The sequence below is a fragment of the Callionymus lyra genome, chromosome 6, assembly GCF_982586985.1.
Source record: "Callionymus lyra chromosome 6, fCalLyr1.hap1.1, whole genome shotgun sequence".
NCBI lineage: Eukaryota > Metazoa > Chordata > Actinopteri > Syngnathiformes > Callionymidae > Callionymus > Callionymus lyra.
Genome location: NC_141823.1, coordinates 13,376,468 through 13,393,995, shown reverse-complemented (window position 1 = coordinate 13,393,995; position 17,528 = coordinate 13,376,468). Strand labels below are relative to the sequence as shown.

Here is a 17,528-nt window from a genome sequence, read left to right as displayed (position 1 = left end):
GGTCTCTCTAACTTGACCATGAATAATTCACAAAATAAGAGTACGCTACTTAATTTTCTGCTCCGCCTGAGTCCTGGAGCAGCATTTTCGGATTAACCGAAGGTTCTCAGAACGCGGAGAAGCCGCGAGCGTTTCAAACTCTTAATACTTTCTCTGCACCGTAGAACATCGGCGCCGTGACAGATATCGAAACGGACCGTTTAATTCTCACCTCTGCGTTTGTACCCGAAGAACAGAACTGCCTCGTTCACCACAGTTGTCTCAGTTACTGCGCAGTACAAAAGTGTTTTCATGGAGCAAGGAAGTGGTTTTCAAAGTACTTCTTCTCTTGTAGATTAAAAGAGTCCCACGTTCAGTCCGTGTTACAAACTTACATGAATGAACAAACTAACAATCAGTCTAGATGTGCTGGTGAAACAAGTACTTGAAATATTCCAATACAACAAAAAAAGGACAATCATTTTCTAGAGTTTGAGTTCATTAGAGGTAGACTAGGGTTGTTTTTCTGCCCACTTTATTGCTGACCATAATTATAGAAGCGTCTTCCAAACTGCTTTCGTTTCGTAACTAGTCCAGGTCGCTCGATCGGTCCAGAACGGCTCTGGGTCTTAAGGTAGCAGGTTCCATCCCATCACAATATAGGGATCAAACCCAGGTCTTTGAAATAGAGACCGATGTGCTCGATCAACTGACCCATTTAAGAGAGTGACAACATGGAAGTCCAATGTAACAGATACATTTAAGAATGTAAAGTATTTCATGGCCACTAATTAGTACTTCGTGGCCACTATTTTTTGTTTACCATGTCATGTCGGGGGGTTCCGTACTTTAATGCTTTGATACAAAAAAAAAAACATAAATTGAAGGCAATGTTCTTAGTTAATTCCTGATGCTAAAACATGCTTGAAAGCTAACACGTTTTCTTTTTTGTTTCGAAAGTAGATAAAGTGTAATTTTTCAAGCCAAAAAAGAGTTTAATTGGTAAAACAACCAGTTGGCGACCCGGTCAATTTTTTTTAAACTGTCTATGTTTAGTAAAAAGAGTTAGGTAAAAAGTTTTAAATATATTATTAAATGGGAAGAAACTGTTTACGACATCCATCAGCAAAACAAATTTTCATAGATGGTGAATTTCAACTTTTATGAAAATGAAAGAGTAACTGTAAACTTTTCTTCTGAACCTTAGTCATACTTGTTTCTTATATTATCTTGTATTTTTGTCTTGTGTGTACATCATATTTATAGAAAAATAACCCCAATTGAATACAAGAAAGGTCATGTGAACATCACTATCTTTCCGTCTGTTCGGCAGAATAACTCAAAAACGGATGAACAAATGTTGATATACGGATACAGATTCTATATTCGATATTTTTGGTTGTTTCCAGATACAAAAAGTATTGGATTACTGCGCTGTGCTAGCGTTGTGAATATGAGTTCTCAAACACTCAAAAAGTGTAAGACAATATTTTAAATGCAAAAAAATGTATTGAAATATATTGATAAAATAAATTCATTACAATAATGGGTAAAAAAAGAAGAAGCAATGTAGTTACCAAAAAACAACGTCTTTATTAAGTGTGACGAATAAAGTAAATGAATAACTTCATTATGATGAAATATTTAAGCTATTTCCATCCATCCATTTAACTTATTCTTTCCTTTTATGTTTACTTTTCTTTTTTATTTCTTTGTCCCCATTGTGACACCTCAAGCCATATGGCTTAAATATGCTATGCTATATATAAAGCGTTGCCAAGTGTCTGCAGAATTAACCCACATTTTTATGTTTTATAACCAGAAGCGTAGGAGCCGCTGACGTCAAATATTTCTACGTATCCCAGGCCGTGGAAGAGGGTCAGCCCTCGCAAGGGCTGTGGGCCACCGAAATGCCGAGCAGTTGACTCAAGCTAAAATAGCGATGGAATGACATAACATTGAGTCATCTGACAAAAGTTGTGGCCCACAGTGTGTTTAACGTGACGTCTGTGGAGGGAGGAAGCGTCCCAAGTCGCGGGGGGAAAACATGACTCACATGGGCCATGTGAAGCCAGCATGTGGGGTCGAGTGTGTCGAGGTTGTTTTTATCTCAGCAGAAGGAATAACACACTCTTAAGTAACTGGAGAAACTACGGGGACTATATCGAGATGGTGTGTGTGATCTACTGAATGACAACCCGGGGGTTGTGAACTCGCTACTGTAGAGGGTTTTGATTCTAAAGTCCTCGCTGGACTCGGATGGAGTCGTAATTTAAAAAGCTTGTCTCGGTCATGCCTGTGATATAGAGGGATTTAAAAGAATTTCTGCCTCCAGTAGTAATTAAAGACCATAAACGCTGTGTGTGAGGGCGGTGCTTTGGGCATGTGCGGACACGGTTCAGTAATAATAGTTGTTCTGGATGTAGACAGACTTTTCTGGGAAGTTTTTTTTTTTTTTTTTACAAGATTAAAAAACTCCAACATTTCACACCAGGAAACTTTAGATGTACTCAATAAAACTAGTTCAGTCCTCTGTCAAGCAGTTCATTTTCAATTTACGAACTTGGTTATCTGTTTTTTAACCACCAATTAAAGCTCATATTTTTTATAGGCTGGTGGTGTCCAATGAGATTGTTAGTTTCAGAAAGTGGGAAGTAGTGCTGCATTCAAGGGGTGTGGGAACATTCGGGGGGAGAAATTCGGCCGTCTTAAAAACGGTGTCGGGTGCAGATATTTTTGGGTAACTTGGAAGTTGTTTTGTTAATTAGACATTGGCTTAGTCGTTGCATTGTTAACTTAGAGTGAGATCCTTCAAGATCCAAGAGTCCAGATGGTAATCCGAAATGCCATCAAAATCGTTTCCTGAAAATATAGTTTACCTCAATTTCAACACATATGTTATAAACATTTGTTGCGATTATCTTTATTTTATTATTATTTGAATACACATTTTCTTAAAGCAACAGTTCACCCATTAAACATTGCTATATTTTCCCCGTAGTACTTTCGATCTACTGTATATCGCTTGTTGTTCTTTAAATGTCTGCTTCAAACCAGTCTTAAATATAGACTTATTTAAGTTTTTACTGAACAATTCCTCTTGTCGAGGCTTCAATACAAGAGGGACGTTAAAGACGAGCAGTACGGAGGTATTTGGATGTTTTAAAGTGTATTTTTGGTGGAAGATAAAGACCGAAACAATTGAGCTCCAGTAGCTACATTTAAATGAACAAACATCTTTGTCTGTAACTCTAAAAAGTAAAAGATTAATCTGAAAATAATCCCAACAAGAAGAATGAATTTTGGGTGAACTTTACTTCACTTTACTACAAAATAAATACTAACCTTGATACTAACTAGGCCTTGATTTGAACTATTTAACAAAGAAACACTTGAGATGTCTTGGGAAATTCCCCTGATACGTTCCCTAATCTATCTTAAATTTTAAGGCAGGCTCGGGTGACAGTTTTATCATCTTCATGTTAGCTCTCATAGAGACGATACGTGTTTATTCATCCTAAAAATATATCTTTTTCAAAGTAGCTTGTATCGTGACATTTAGATGCAACACTAGACACAAACTTGAAAGGAGTCAATTCAGTGGGAGGAAAATCAAAGTAAACTGGATTTGAACATGTAGAAGAACTAGCTTCCATACTCGGTTAGCAACAGTTTTTGGGACATAAATGAAGTCCGACTCGTCACCATATAATTATTTTTAAAAAAAACAAGTCACACTTTCATTGTCTACTAGTCGTTAAAAAATTAAAAGCACAAAATCCTCCCTAACCGAATGAATAATTCTTCGAAAATAACCACAATTTTTTCTGAAAAACGATGAGAAAAGTAACGACATAATCAATTTAATGAAGCTTTCAAGGGTCTGAGCCACATCAGATGCAAGAATGTGGGGGGAAAAGAGAAAGAAAGCTATGTACTAAGCACCATCTGATCAACAGATTCCAGACGACGACATTTACACAACAACAACTTTATTTGTTTCCGAAGACATCTGATGCCCTTTGCTTGCTGTGGATGACTGAACCTGGTGACAGGAAGCTCTTTGCTTTTTGCACTGCTGGCTGAACCCGTCAACACGGTCCGGGCGATATTTTTAGAAAAGAAACTCATCATTAAGACCAAAAAACTTCTGCTTGCGAGTATTCCCACACTGGTGTAAACTTAACTGGCGATCTGGTTATTTCACTTCATCTGCCGCTCATTCAATTTCAGGACTGATCAATGCTTAATTCACTTTATTGACGTTGCTTTAAAGTGCTCCGGCAGCTGATTTGGGGATAATTTCAGTGTTCCGGCGCGAGTGTGAAAGCAGCTTATGTGTTCCCGTGATGGCAGGTGATGAAAGAACCTTGTTTGTTCAGCTCTGTGGAGGGTCACCTGTTGATTTCTCAGAGATGTGGGGAGAGTAAAGCACAATAAGAGAGGCTTGTTTGGTTCAAAACAAACTGATCCCAATATCAAAATAAAAAAAAATAAAGTTTTGTTAAACATCTCAAAAAGTACTTTCTATACAACATTTTCAATATACTACTATTCAAACTAGCTTTGAGGAAAACATTTAAATACTTGTTTAACCTTCAGAAATGTGAACCCCACTGGGGTATTTTATAATATTTCATGTATTTCAACATAAATATATGTTCGTAACAGGTTTGCTTGTGCTGTTGAAACATTCCTTTTAATGTCAGTTTTTAATTTCACAGTTTTTGATTGTAACACAACTTTAATGCTAATTCTAATCTTTATTTTTTGTTGTTCCCCTAATAATTACATTAAAAATGGTAAATTCCAACTTTGTGGACCAATTTATCTAATAGGAAGTAAGAGCCTGGTTTAGATAATGGCCTGATTTTCCAGATTTGATCGCTCTTAAAGGTGTAAGAAGGGTCTTAAGAAGGGTTCGGTCAAGAAGGAGCGCTAAGATTTGTGTAGCAGATGCATTCTAAGGAGAACTTCAGGATCAAACTAAAGAAGTATTCTGAGAAGCTCCTAGTGGGCTTTGGAAATGGCTACCTGAGTTCAATGAAATCTATTTCCTTGATATCTGTGAAATCCCACAGGGTTATTGATGTTTTCTTTGTGTAGTTTTTAGAATGTTTTATATGTTTTACTTGGTTTATTGAAGTAGAAACCTTTCCTCCGCCCTTGAAAGCATCATTTGCGTTTGACGATTGGTCTTCCAGACTCTTATGCATACAGTATATGTTGATTTATTTCATCTTAAAGTTTGAGTTTCTAGTTGTTTCACGAATGAATTAGACGCACAAATGTTATTTAATGTCATCGATCTTATGTTCCTTTTTAATGAAAGATCTTCTTAAGCTAAGAGGGAAACAAATCCTTCTTTCACAGCCTTCTTAAGAGCGCTCCGAAGAAGATTGTAGCACCTAAAAGCTCCTTAACTAATCTGGGAAACCCAACCATTGTCCTTCATTATTTGAGGCTCAACTAATCCTAATAATCCCTGTAGTTTTTTTCACTTCACTAAACCATTTTTATGTATTATTGACATCCATAGTTTTCTGTTCCTTATCTTATCGTAAACACTGACGTCTGGACTGTTGTGAGATCTCTGCTGGAAATATTCCTTGACTAGTGAAAAGGTATATACATCGGTATATACAAAGGTATATACATACATGCATATATATATATATATATATATATATATATATATATATATATATATATATATATTCTACATTGACACAAGCTCCATTTTTAACTTAATGCCATGTTCGTCTAAGCATTATTTATACTAAGACTGTGAATCACCATGTCCTGGAATGTGTGTTATCTGTTGGAATATTTCTGCCGGTTTTCAATGAAGGCAAAGAAAAGCATTTTTTTTTCTTCCTGACCCCGGGCTACATCATGTGACTCATGTTGTTGTTAGGTATGAACATATGACGCTCTCTTCACGCCAAGAAATGTGCAATTGATAAGCAACCCTTGTCTTCCCAGGCGTCATATGTAGGCAGTAGTTCTGGCTCTACACTGTACCGTCTTTAAAGTCCCAACGGCCTTGAAATGAGCAAATATTGTAGAACCTTCTTATCGAGTGAGCAGCTCGACAAATATTGCTAACTTACTTACTGTTACTGCGTTGAGAATTAATTAGTAAGTCAGCAAATTATAGCCACATTACATCATAATTCTCTCCTCTGAAACCGCCTATGTTGTCAATGGTTATGTGTTTGTATTTCTATAACGTTTGATATCTGCAATATCGCAATGACTGAGGACGAGAGGATACAGTCGACTCCAGCAGCTTTTAAAAGCTGATGTTTGGACATGTTTTGGTTTCAAAAGAAATTAAAGTAGTAACGACTTTGTCAAGAATCATGTGGTCTGTAAATTCTGTATAGTCTAGTTTTTTCCCTCCAAGTGCAGTTTTCTGCACAGTAAAGGAGTAAAGGGGTATATTTCCCCCCGACCTTTGACCCAAAAATTCTAAGACATTCATTCTAACCGTCAAAAAGCTTCTAGTAGCTAAAATGTATTTGTGCATCACTGAAATAAACACAGAAAAACAGTGTATCCTGGTAAATCATGATGTGACATTAAAACTGATCTTGATTAAAAAAATACATTATTTAAAAAATTGCAAATGCTTATGTTTTTATTCTTTATTAAAGTTTGATCTGCAACCGCCAGGCATGTTTAACCCTTGTGTCATCTCAGGGTCAAGGCGACCCAAAAACAAATATGTTTGTGGTATCCCTTGTGTTGTCTCATGGCTTCCATAAATACATATGCAGTGGTGGAGGTTGTTCATCTAGATCCAGAGGCAACACAAGGGATACCACAAACACATTTGTTTTCAGTCCATTGGGTCCCCTTGACCGAGAAACAACACAAGGGATACCACAAACACATTTGTTTTCACTCCATCGGGTCACACAACATAAGGATTAAAGTGCATTATGGGCTTTTTAGCACAGCGAACGCAGAAAAAGCTAAAAACTGTCAGATAAAAAGAAAAGTAAAGGGAAAAACTCTCTTGTTTTGTCTTGACAGTGTCATCCTAAAGGTGTGTTTGGTACATATATATATGTTGTTGACATGGCAAACATTGTGGTCTCAAGTGAGTCCAGTCATGTGGGTAACTATAGATGGACGCTATAGAACCTGTAGGGTGACCCGGGCCGGGCGACGTTTGTTCTCTTCAATCCATGTCGTTGAAACCATCGTCGCCGTCAGAGCAGTCCCGCTTTAGACATGAATGAAATATACAAACGCAGAAGTTGTGACTCGACTGTCTGGCAAACACCCCTCCTCCCCGTAAACTCTTAACTTCTGGTCACTGCTCATCGGCAGACAGACACAGGACGTTGTGGTTAACCCTCTGTTGTTTCAGCCGATTGTCTCCTGGTCACACATGTGTCTGTATCAGAACAACTAACCCCAGTATCAGCTCCCGAATCTCACTCTCTGATACAATAACAAGTCTGGCTGTGGGAAGCCAACTTCCGTCCTGTCAAGAGTGCCTCGCTCAACTACTGTCTCTCTCTCTCTCTGTCTCTCTCTCTCTCTCTCTCTCTCTCTCTTTCTTCTTTTTTTGATGGAGACCTTCGTTTATATTTAGTCTATACTTATCTTCAGTTTTTTCTGTATATTTTAATGCAAAATGCATGAAAGAGAAAAGGAAAAAAAAAGAAGTAGTCAATTATATATTCAAGGGGTTGACAATTAACCAAAAAAAACTAAATATGATGAGGCAAAAAATATAAAATGTTGTAGACATTATATTACATTATAACGTTGAATTATGTTGTGTCATTATAAAACTATATCATTGTATTTAATACATGTTTTCTACTGTTGAATCATGAAAGAACTGCACATTTCTTATTTATTTTATTATTAAAAAAATGAAATTGTCTAAAAAAGAAATGGACAAAACAAAAGAATTAAAGACAAATGGAATAGAAGAAAATTCAAGTTTTTTATTTATGTTTTAGAAGTTCCAGATAGAAATAACCTAGAAAATGAATTGGATACGTACAGAATTATTCCAGGATGTTGCACAAGTATGGCGGATTTTGAGGCAGAAACCTTGACACAACCAGACTGAGTGAACAGATTCAGGAGAACTTGATGAGTTTCCATCCAACTTGGACATAGAATCCTTATTATTTGATTCATAAACATGAATTTAAAGTTAAGGTTTGTTATCAAACAATATGACGGATTCGTCAGATTTGTTCGGTCCGAGGCTTCAGCTGAGGCAGCTGGTGGACATTTGGCTTTCGTCCTGTGGCGAGTGTGTCCGGCACCTGCTGCCCATCAGGGGGGAGGCGAGGCCAGGAATTAGACAAGTCCTCAACAGGTGTGTAGCATGTCTGACCGTCCAAATGTGCCGACGACAACCACCCAGTGTGACCAGGACTACACTCGTCCCTCCTCAAACAACACAACACAGATGGTCTCCCTTCATTTTATCTTCCATCCATAGTGTATTATAGACGTTTTTCCCTGTCTATCATGAGTCGGATTTCATACTGTGGACCCGTCTGGGCTGGTGCGCCCCCTTCAAATAAGAGAAAATACTGACGTTGGGAATAAAAGGGATTTGATTGGAATGTTTGGCAAAAGAGAACGAACGCACTGACCGCGAATGCTACAAAACTTAAGCTCCTTGTGTGATACATTATGAAACTCCTGGCCACAAAATCAAGTCTAGAAGAGAAAATATAAAATTTACTTACATTTATATCAAATATATAAGAAAGATAAATACTAAAAATGTATTTAATTTTAAACGAAGAAGAATCTTTCATCTACGACTCTTGAGACCTTTTTAAATAGAAATGTATCTTGGCCTGAAACGTGCTCTCTATATAAAGTATCTAAATATTTATTTCTCATTTATTTGTGATATTTCATTGCCTTCTCGCCGACTGCCTCTAGAAATTGAAAGTCAACATATTTAGTTTCATCCGAGGCTAGCGGCTACTTTGCCAAGATAAATTGTGGCACAAGAAAAATTCCTCCTCATTACCGAATATGTTCGTCACCGAAACAGTCTCCCGCGAGGATGAGAAAACAAGTGAGTGGCTCCAGAGTAAATGAAAAATGATAGGCCACGCTTTCTCCACAGTCGCCTTTTACTTGCGGCAAATCACCCTTTTTTTTTTAAACGAGTGTCAAAAATCAGGATTTATGTGATAAAGCAACACCATAAACTGTAGGATAATGTACCGGCTGAATAAATCAAGAGGCAAAACTCAGGTTGTACTGATCAGCAAATACAAATTTCACTTTGTTTCTTCTCTTTTTTTAGATGTCATTTGCAACTAAATAGAGTTTATACTTTTAAATCATACTTTTAGGTATTTCATTTTGACATCTTAAGATGTTGGATCCATGTTAAGATTCATATTACCCTTTTTAATTCAAAATTAATGTTAAAATTCCCTTCAAACAAGGGGTAAAACCTAACAAAATATACTGTATAAGAACATTAGAACAGCCGTTAGTCACAGTTATACACTTAAGTTATTATGACACTGCAGGAGGTGCTGTTAATGTGAGATCCACCATAGAAATCCAGGAGTGTTGTTGTGCCTCCTCTGAGCTTAGATCATCATATCTAGTGGCTGCAGTTACGTGAGTTGGGTGTCGTGCCACTTAAGCATCACGCGGGCTGTGGTTGTGGTCGCCATATCAGGTTCCATCATCGTAAACACGAGATCGAAGTCAAAATAAACGCTCTGACGGGAAATTTGAATCAGATTATTTTTTATTTACAAAAGTCCTACTCTAAATTAAACAAAGTCAGATCGTTTAAAAAGGATGTGTTAAGTTCCCATTTTTACAGCCTCTCTTTCAAAATAAAAGTAAGTGGACCAGTGGACTTTATTGTGAAGACAGTTAAGACGCAGTGCAAGTACGCAAATATCGACGTGAAGTACCATCTCAAATCAAACACTGCCGCTACGCACTTACAGGAAATGACTCGACAGCTTCTTCTTCTACTATTTTTTAACGCTAATCGTAAGCAGCCTTTGGAACCCTATCGCCGACACTTGACAGCGCTTTTCGCCAATTGAAACAAGTTATTAAGTTGTGTTTCATTGTTTTATTATTGTTGTTGTGTTGTTTTGTGGTAAAAATGTGTGTTTTCTCGAGACATTTACACCGATGAGGGTGGAAAAGTGTCAATCGATTAACACTTAATTTTCTGGCCATTTTAGTGCACCAATTAAGTGCTCATTGCGCACTACATTTTTGCACATGTGCACTCAAAATACTAAGTGTAGGTGCATAAGTACAGCCTGTGTATTCGTTTTTTAATTCCACTAAATGTCACTCTCTGCTTTATAATCTTTGGCCTTAATCTATAAATTAAATTTACCCTGATTTATTATTCAGCTTTAGAGTGCCATCTAGTGGCCAATAGAAATGAAGACACTGTATCATGATACAGTGTCTTCATAGTGAACACCTCATCAACCCATCACTGTCACCATTGATCATTATTATCGTCTCCTCTCGAGGAATACAGAACGCGCTATAAACCCTCATGCGGATACAAATCTACCACAGGAAGTGGTGTTTTCTCTCAAGGTCGCCTGAGGCCTCGTGTGGCCGTCGTTTCAATATCTCTGCTCGAAGGCATCTGAGTCGGCCATGTTGTTCACGCCCGACGCGTCTGAGTGTTTTATTCGATGACAAGCTTCCCATCCAAATGATTTTCTGACCCGCTTTGACTCACTAAACACAACCCACACAAACCTCCTCAGCTAAACATTTAGGTTAGCGGCTTGGGTAACCATGGCGACGGCGGAAAGTTGCTGTGGGAAACGTGAAAAAAACAGGAAGTGAAAGGTTTTGGCACAGAGTTGAGTTCTATGAAAATGCAGGTCAACCTTTACAGAGGAATGTGAATTTTTCTATCACTTGTTTTGGCAAAAAGTAGCTAAAATAGAACATTTATTTTTGGAAAAAAAAAGGGTCTTTATTGAGAAAGTACTTTCATCTGTTTACCTCTACACAAGTATGAGTTCTGATGTTGTTTCTTATGAGAATAAATATCATTTGTATGAAATACATTGTTTTCAAAACTATTTTTTATTTTCTGTCTTCCATTGTTTTTCTCTCATCTTTCTAAGATGACAACACATTCTTTAGACAAAATAAAAACCCCTCTTCTCAGGGTATTACGCAACGACTTGTAAATGCCGACTCAGCAGTTGACACATTTCTAAAATAATGTAGTTTCTGTCTCTTTCTTTTAAGGATATTTTTATGCATTTGTTTTTTAAACCAAAGTATGTCCAAACATCAGCTTTAAAAGCTGCCGGAGTCCTGTATCCTCTCGTCCTTAGTCATTGCTGGGAACTCATTGTTCCTGTAGCAGGCGTCGAGAAGTTTAATTGCAACACAAAAATGAACCAACACTTCAAATTTGAATCGTGAAAAAATAAAAAATCTACAAATAGTTTTTTATAATGACTTAAATATAAACAATACAAGATCGATACAGTGCTGGTGAATATCGTAATTACAGGATAATATTGATATATATATCAGTAAATCAAAATACGATTGAATGACTAAAACAATAATAATAAATTAACATTTACAAATGAATGAATTTTCTGTTGGAGTCGACTGTATCCTCTCGTCCTCAGTCATCGCTAGGATCTTGCAGGATTTTCATTGTGCTGTAAATATATACTGCTGCCATCTAGTGGCTTGAAGTTCAATTGTTACACAAAAAATATTATCAATACATTATTTAAATTAAAATATTGTGATATTTAAGTGTAAAAATGTTTCTGATTTTCTCACATTCTGACTGACACCGTTACTGCCAAAGCTTATAATCCACATTGTCAAATAACGACAACAGTTTGGATTGTGCGATTGTGTTCATCTCGTGAGGAGAGTGTGTGTTTCCCTCCAGGAACGTGCGACTCGACCTGTATATTATCATAACGGTGACGGCAGCAGGAGGGAAAAAAGCCCTCAGAGTAAGTTGATGTATCCATTAACTAAAATTTACGAGACGTAATGTAATAACGTCTCGGGGCCCCGTGTTGCGTGATGGCCTTAAAAGCACACAACAGTAATCTTACAGTCGATCTGCGTGATGCCAGTTTCCTCTTTTTTTTTTTTTTTTTTTTGTTGACGTATCATGCAGAGAGTTATCGTCTGCAGCAGAGAGCTGTGCTGCAGGAACTGACACGGATGTGCACTCAAGAAGAGAGAGGGGAAGATGTTGGCAGAGATTTTTGAATAAAATCTCACAGAGAAATTACTCTTTTGTGTTCGACAAACCGATCGACGGCTTCCGAATCCGGTCGCAGTTATTGGGTCGTATGTTGCTCGGGACCACTGTGGGAGCGTGGAGTCGGTGGACACACGCCGTCCACCGATCCTGCAGCGACACACACTAGTTCCTCTGTTCCCACAGCCGCTGCAGTGGCTGGTGTCCTCTCACAGAGCATTCACAGTGAAGCTTTGTCGACGCCACCATGTGCAGAACTGCTGCACAAAGACAAGCAGAGGAGGAATGAAGTGAAGCGCACAACATAAGACTGGACGACAACAAGGCCTTGATTCAACGTGGTTCGCCGATCTTTAGTATGCAGCCTGAGATAAAAGTTCTGCTCGCTTTTCTTGTGTGAGTGAAAAACTCTATCAATATATGTTTAAATTGATTAAAAAAAATGGATTGTTGTAGTTTTTAGAAAATCTTCCAGCAAATCTAGCTTAGAAATGTATCAAGTGTTCGGATAAATGCTTTAAAGCTAAGTTTTTGTATTTTATTAGCATTACCTTTAAAAAAAACCGACAGACTTCGTAGTTTACAGTTGTTTTTTTTTAGCAAACTTGAGCTGTCAAGACCCGCAAGCTAATTTAACTTCTTTTTGTTCAAACAAAACACATCAAAACTCTCTCTTTGCGCTTGATGGATCTACTGACTCCTTTAAGAAACATCTTAAGACGTTTCTATTTGTTCAGGCTTTTCCTTGATTTTCTGGAACTCCTGTGTTGTTCTCAGTATTATCTTGATCTTTAAAGTATATACTTTATTGAATATTGTTTTGATTGTTTAATCGCTTTGTGACCCTGGTCTGGAAAAGCGCTATACAAATAAAAATGACTTACTTACTTACTTACTTACATTCCAGACAGTAAAAATCAATAGCCGCACAGACTGGTACCTGACTGGGCTTTAGGTAGAACCACTGCTTTAGAAAACCCTTACGACGAGAGTAGAAAAGCGGTTGTTCTATGAATTAATAACATAATGTGCCACAAAACAACTAGTCTAGTGTAGTGTTTTTCTGATACTGGCGCCAAACTGGTACTTTTTAAAAACTTGCTTAAAGAATGAACACAAAATGATCCTCCGGAAACTCAAATGAAAGTAGTATTTTATAGATTTTGAATAATAAAATAACTTTAGAAATATTTCCATAAAACTTGGTTTGAGTTACTCCGCTCTTAGTATTGTTTTGGGCCTCAATTTGTCTATTGTAACAGACATTGATGGGCGATTTCCAGTGAGTGATCTTTAAAAAAACAAAAACATGTATTTTACGGGCTAATAGTCGCATTTAAAAGCATTTCATTTTCCCAAAAAATACATCAGTGTGCCTTATACTCCAGGGATTATAAAAAATGATTAAAGAAAAAATTACATTTAAACCAGTAGTAGTTGTTTTGAGACATATGCATTGAATGAATACTCATTAAAATAGCGAGGCCCGGGGGCCACATATGTCCCTTTAGTGCTCACTTTCTGGCCTGTGTAAGCAAAATGTTCTTAGACCTCAGACACAACAAGTAAACCTTTTTTTTAACTTTCATATGTATGCCTGACATTTTTGTTTACGTACCATTTCTTTTCTTACATTATTTAAGACATTTTTATAGAATCGAATAATATTTTCAATTAATTTAAATTTCACAAGACTTGCCACAGCATATACTCTTTATCTATCAATATTATTTGACTTTTATCAGCATTAGCATTTGCTTGTGCAGCCTACTGCCTGAGGTTCCATTCCATCTTGAGGAATCTCTAAAGATGGACTCTCATCTTATAGCGCAGACTAAAATGATATTATATTCCTTTGTATCTTTTCATTTTGAGAACAAAAATTAAGTCATTTTGTCAGTTTTGTCCTTCAAATGTTCTCAGTATTTCTTTGGTTTTAATAAGTAATATAGTCAATTAAACCTGTTATTCATTAAATAGTGATCCTGACAGGAATCCATAGTTTTCATGGATCAATAATCTGGGCCTCAGTTTACACAGATCGTTTTAGCATTGATTCCTGGAGCACATATTTACGCAGCATCCATGACTGACTGATGCCTTTACATTCTTTCACGTGATGTCATCATCGCTCGGCTCTGAGTCGGAGGTCGATGGAGACTCGGTGTCGTTCAACTTCCCTCTGTTGACATGATGATGGTTCTAGCATTCCTCCGTCGGAGCGGGTCGAAATAGCTGCTGATAGGGAAGTTTGGAACTCACGGGAGGAAGTGAGTGAACAAGCAACAAGAAGAAAAAAAAACATGTTCACCAACTTTTTATCTTTATCTCTTCGCCAGGGAATATATTCTCAACTTGCTGTCTTTGTATTTCCTTTGTCATGGTTGTGCGATGTTTCGTTAAATCACTCGGAGTCAACACACACGTTTATAATTCCGCTGCTGGTGTTTGTGGTGCCAGGAATAAAAGTGGAAGTCGTGTCTTTGAGGTCAGTGACCTGCTGGTAAAAAAAAAGAAGCTCCTCAAATGCCACCTTTTTGATTTGTTCAGCGAGTGGGTTGGAAAGTGCTGAGAGTCCGGCTCGCATTGATATATTTCAGAGGCCGATTGAAGTCTTGAATGTCACAGAGGGTCGAGGGGCCCCGCGGGGGTCTGTGCCAGGAGTTCGCTTCACTTTGTAGGACGTTCAACTGCAGCTTTATTCTCGACATGAGGGCTTTACCTCAGTTCAAAGCTGGAGCTCCCTTGAAAATCTCACCTCCGAGTGTTTTGTCTTTGATAAATTACCCAGAAACAATTCTATTGTATATATATTTTTGCATCATTTTGACAAAAAAAGTGTTCACTTTTGGAAATGCATCTGTTTTTTGTTTAAAAATTCTAAAAAAAATCTCAAAAAACCATCAGACCTGTGGGCCAAGTCTGGCCTGCACAATCATTTTACGTGGCCCACAATAGCTTTCTATACATAAAATTGAAAAAAAAAAAATCGAATTAAATGTTATATTTAAGTGCAATTAAATATAACATTGCTTTGATTCCCGGTCAATCTCGTGAATCACAAAGATGTGGAATTTATCCATTCAACAAAAACTAAAACAAAACTTAAGTAAATTAAAGTATATCGAATCAAGAATGACGTTTATGTAAATGTATAATTTATCAAAAATCATGCAATCACAATTTCATCATAAGTCATATAAACCAAAGAAAATATCAGTTTACGCCGTAATGCAACCATGACACGTACTACTTATTGTACCTTATCTTGCTTTTCTTACTTTTTTGTTTTAATGAATGCATTGTTTGACTGACTCGCTAAGTTTGACTTATTTTAAATTGGTAAAAAAATGAAAATGATTGAATTTAACTTGCTATAAGCTGTAGCAATCCTGTGGAGTAAACAATTAAAATATATATATATATATATATATATACATCATGGATGGAATCAGCTCACTGAGCCATCAGGTGGCGACGACATTCACACGAGAGTAGTTTGTTGTGCAACACTAAGAGTGACACATCTTCAAATAATACTTGGATCAAGAAGGTTCTTAGTCATGAAAACTAGACATAAACACGGATAAGAAAATAACCTCCTTGGAGGAGGAAATGATTCAATGTATTATTCGTCCCTCCTGGTGTGATATAAACATGATGATGACGGCTCATTTTACGGAGGATTTTATCCAGTTTTTGGGGGGTGATCTGGGAATACTGCTGCCACCTTATGTCCAAATGACTCCCATGTCATAATCGAGTATTTAATTTTAAATAAAAATAATATTTATATATGTTTTTGTAATATTTACACTTCGTGGCAACACCTGTTTACTCACAGGTAAGAAAATAACCTCCTTGGGGGAGGTAATAAATAAAGTGAAAATCTAAATATTTCACTTAAATACATTTGATTTATTGGTTCTAGGATCTGTCTCTGTCTGATCTCAGCCTAACGAGTAAACATCACATTAGTTTTCACCTTGTTTGAGATCGATCGCTGCTTTTTTTTCTGCGTCTCCACCTGAATGTTGTGTATTTAAGTGCTGCATGGATTCAACTTCTATTCAAGCCTGGCTGTGCAAAAAAAAAACTCCGGCGTCCGGGGCCGGCATCTGAGGACAGGCCGATGATTAAGGGCCCCGGTTATTGATCATTGCACATTAGGAGGAGAGCTCGTAAGGAGTGATGTGCTCGGGTTCATTTAATCCGGCGTTTGGCCAAGATCCGCCGCTCGGGCCGGTTCTCTAACTGTAAACCCCCCGGCGTTGTGAGCGAGACTCGCTCGAACCGTCCGTCGAAATCCCGTCGCGTTCTCAAAGGTATTCTCCGCTCTGTGGAGTCCCTGGACTCATTGTGTGCCTGCTTTCTCTCCCCGAGTGTTAGGTATTGAATCAGTGACCTTTCTCGTTTGCATGAGCTCATGGGAAAAGTGGGTGTTTCCAGCGGAAGTAAATGCTTTTTCCCTCCCCCGGCTTTTTTTTTTTTCTCCTGGAGAGTCCACCTCACATCCCTCATTGTGCCCGAGCGCCTCGGTTTTGACGGGAGGAACACCCCGGATTCTCTCGCCGAAGCCGTGAGACGCACTTCAGACGAGGGTTTAGAAAAACAGGAAATCTGGAAGCCATCGATATTTTCACGCAGAGAGAGTTTGTGTTTCGACACAGCTGTCCGGGCCCCGGAGGTTACACCTGCATGGTTAGAAAGAGGAAGCGGCCGTCACATCCGACTTCTCCTTTTACTTTCAACAATATATCCTTTCAGCTCTGGACAGGAAGTTAAAATCACTTTTAGGAAACAACAATGACAGGTGGACGGCTCGCTCCCTTTAGACTTTCCAGTATATTCCTGAAAGAAAAGTGTTCATTTTTGTGTAGTTGTACTTAAACTGGACAACAGACTTGTGACCCTCAGACTGTATTCATGTGGCCCTCATGAGATCAAAGGTCATTTAGATTCTAACAATTTTATTTTGGATTTCTATTAGTCATTCCTAGGGGTGTGTATTGGCAGGATCATACACGATACAGGGGCAACGATACGATGCGTTGTGATACCGTAGCAACAAAGATATATGTGTAGTATTGTCGAGTACTTGACTCTGGTGTTGCAGTATTTACAGACCACATGACTCTAGACGAAGTTGTAACTGATTTCATTTGTTTTGAAACCAAAATATGTCCAAACATCAGCTTTAAAGGCTGCTGGAGTCGACTGTATCCTCTCGTCCTCAGTCGCCACCGGGAACTTATTGTTCCTTTAGCTGGGGAGGACGTGATGACTGATT

General features: G+C 37.8%; 2 protein-coding genes across 2 annotated transcripts in view; one reads left to right on the top strand and one right to left on the bottom strand.

The window, feature by feature from the left end:
• Positions 1-17,528, top strand: part of rras2 (RAS related 2) — a 37,428-nt gene that overhangs the window by 7,136 nt on the left and 12,764 nt on the right. The gene's annotated exons all lie outside the window — the stretch shown is intronic.
• The window catches only part of lmo1 (LIM domain only 1), a 138,559-nt gene continuing 137,275 nt past the window's right edge, over positions 16,245-17,528 (bottom strand). The window contains exon 5 of the mRNA XM_087793755.1: positions 16,245-16,265. The gene's annotated coding sequence lies outside the window, so the exon portion shown is untranslated. The remainder of the gene's footprint in view (positions 16,266-17,528) is intronic.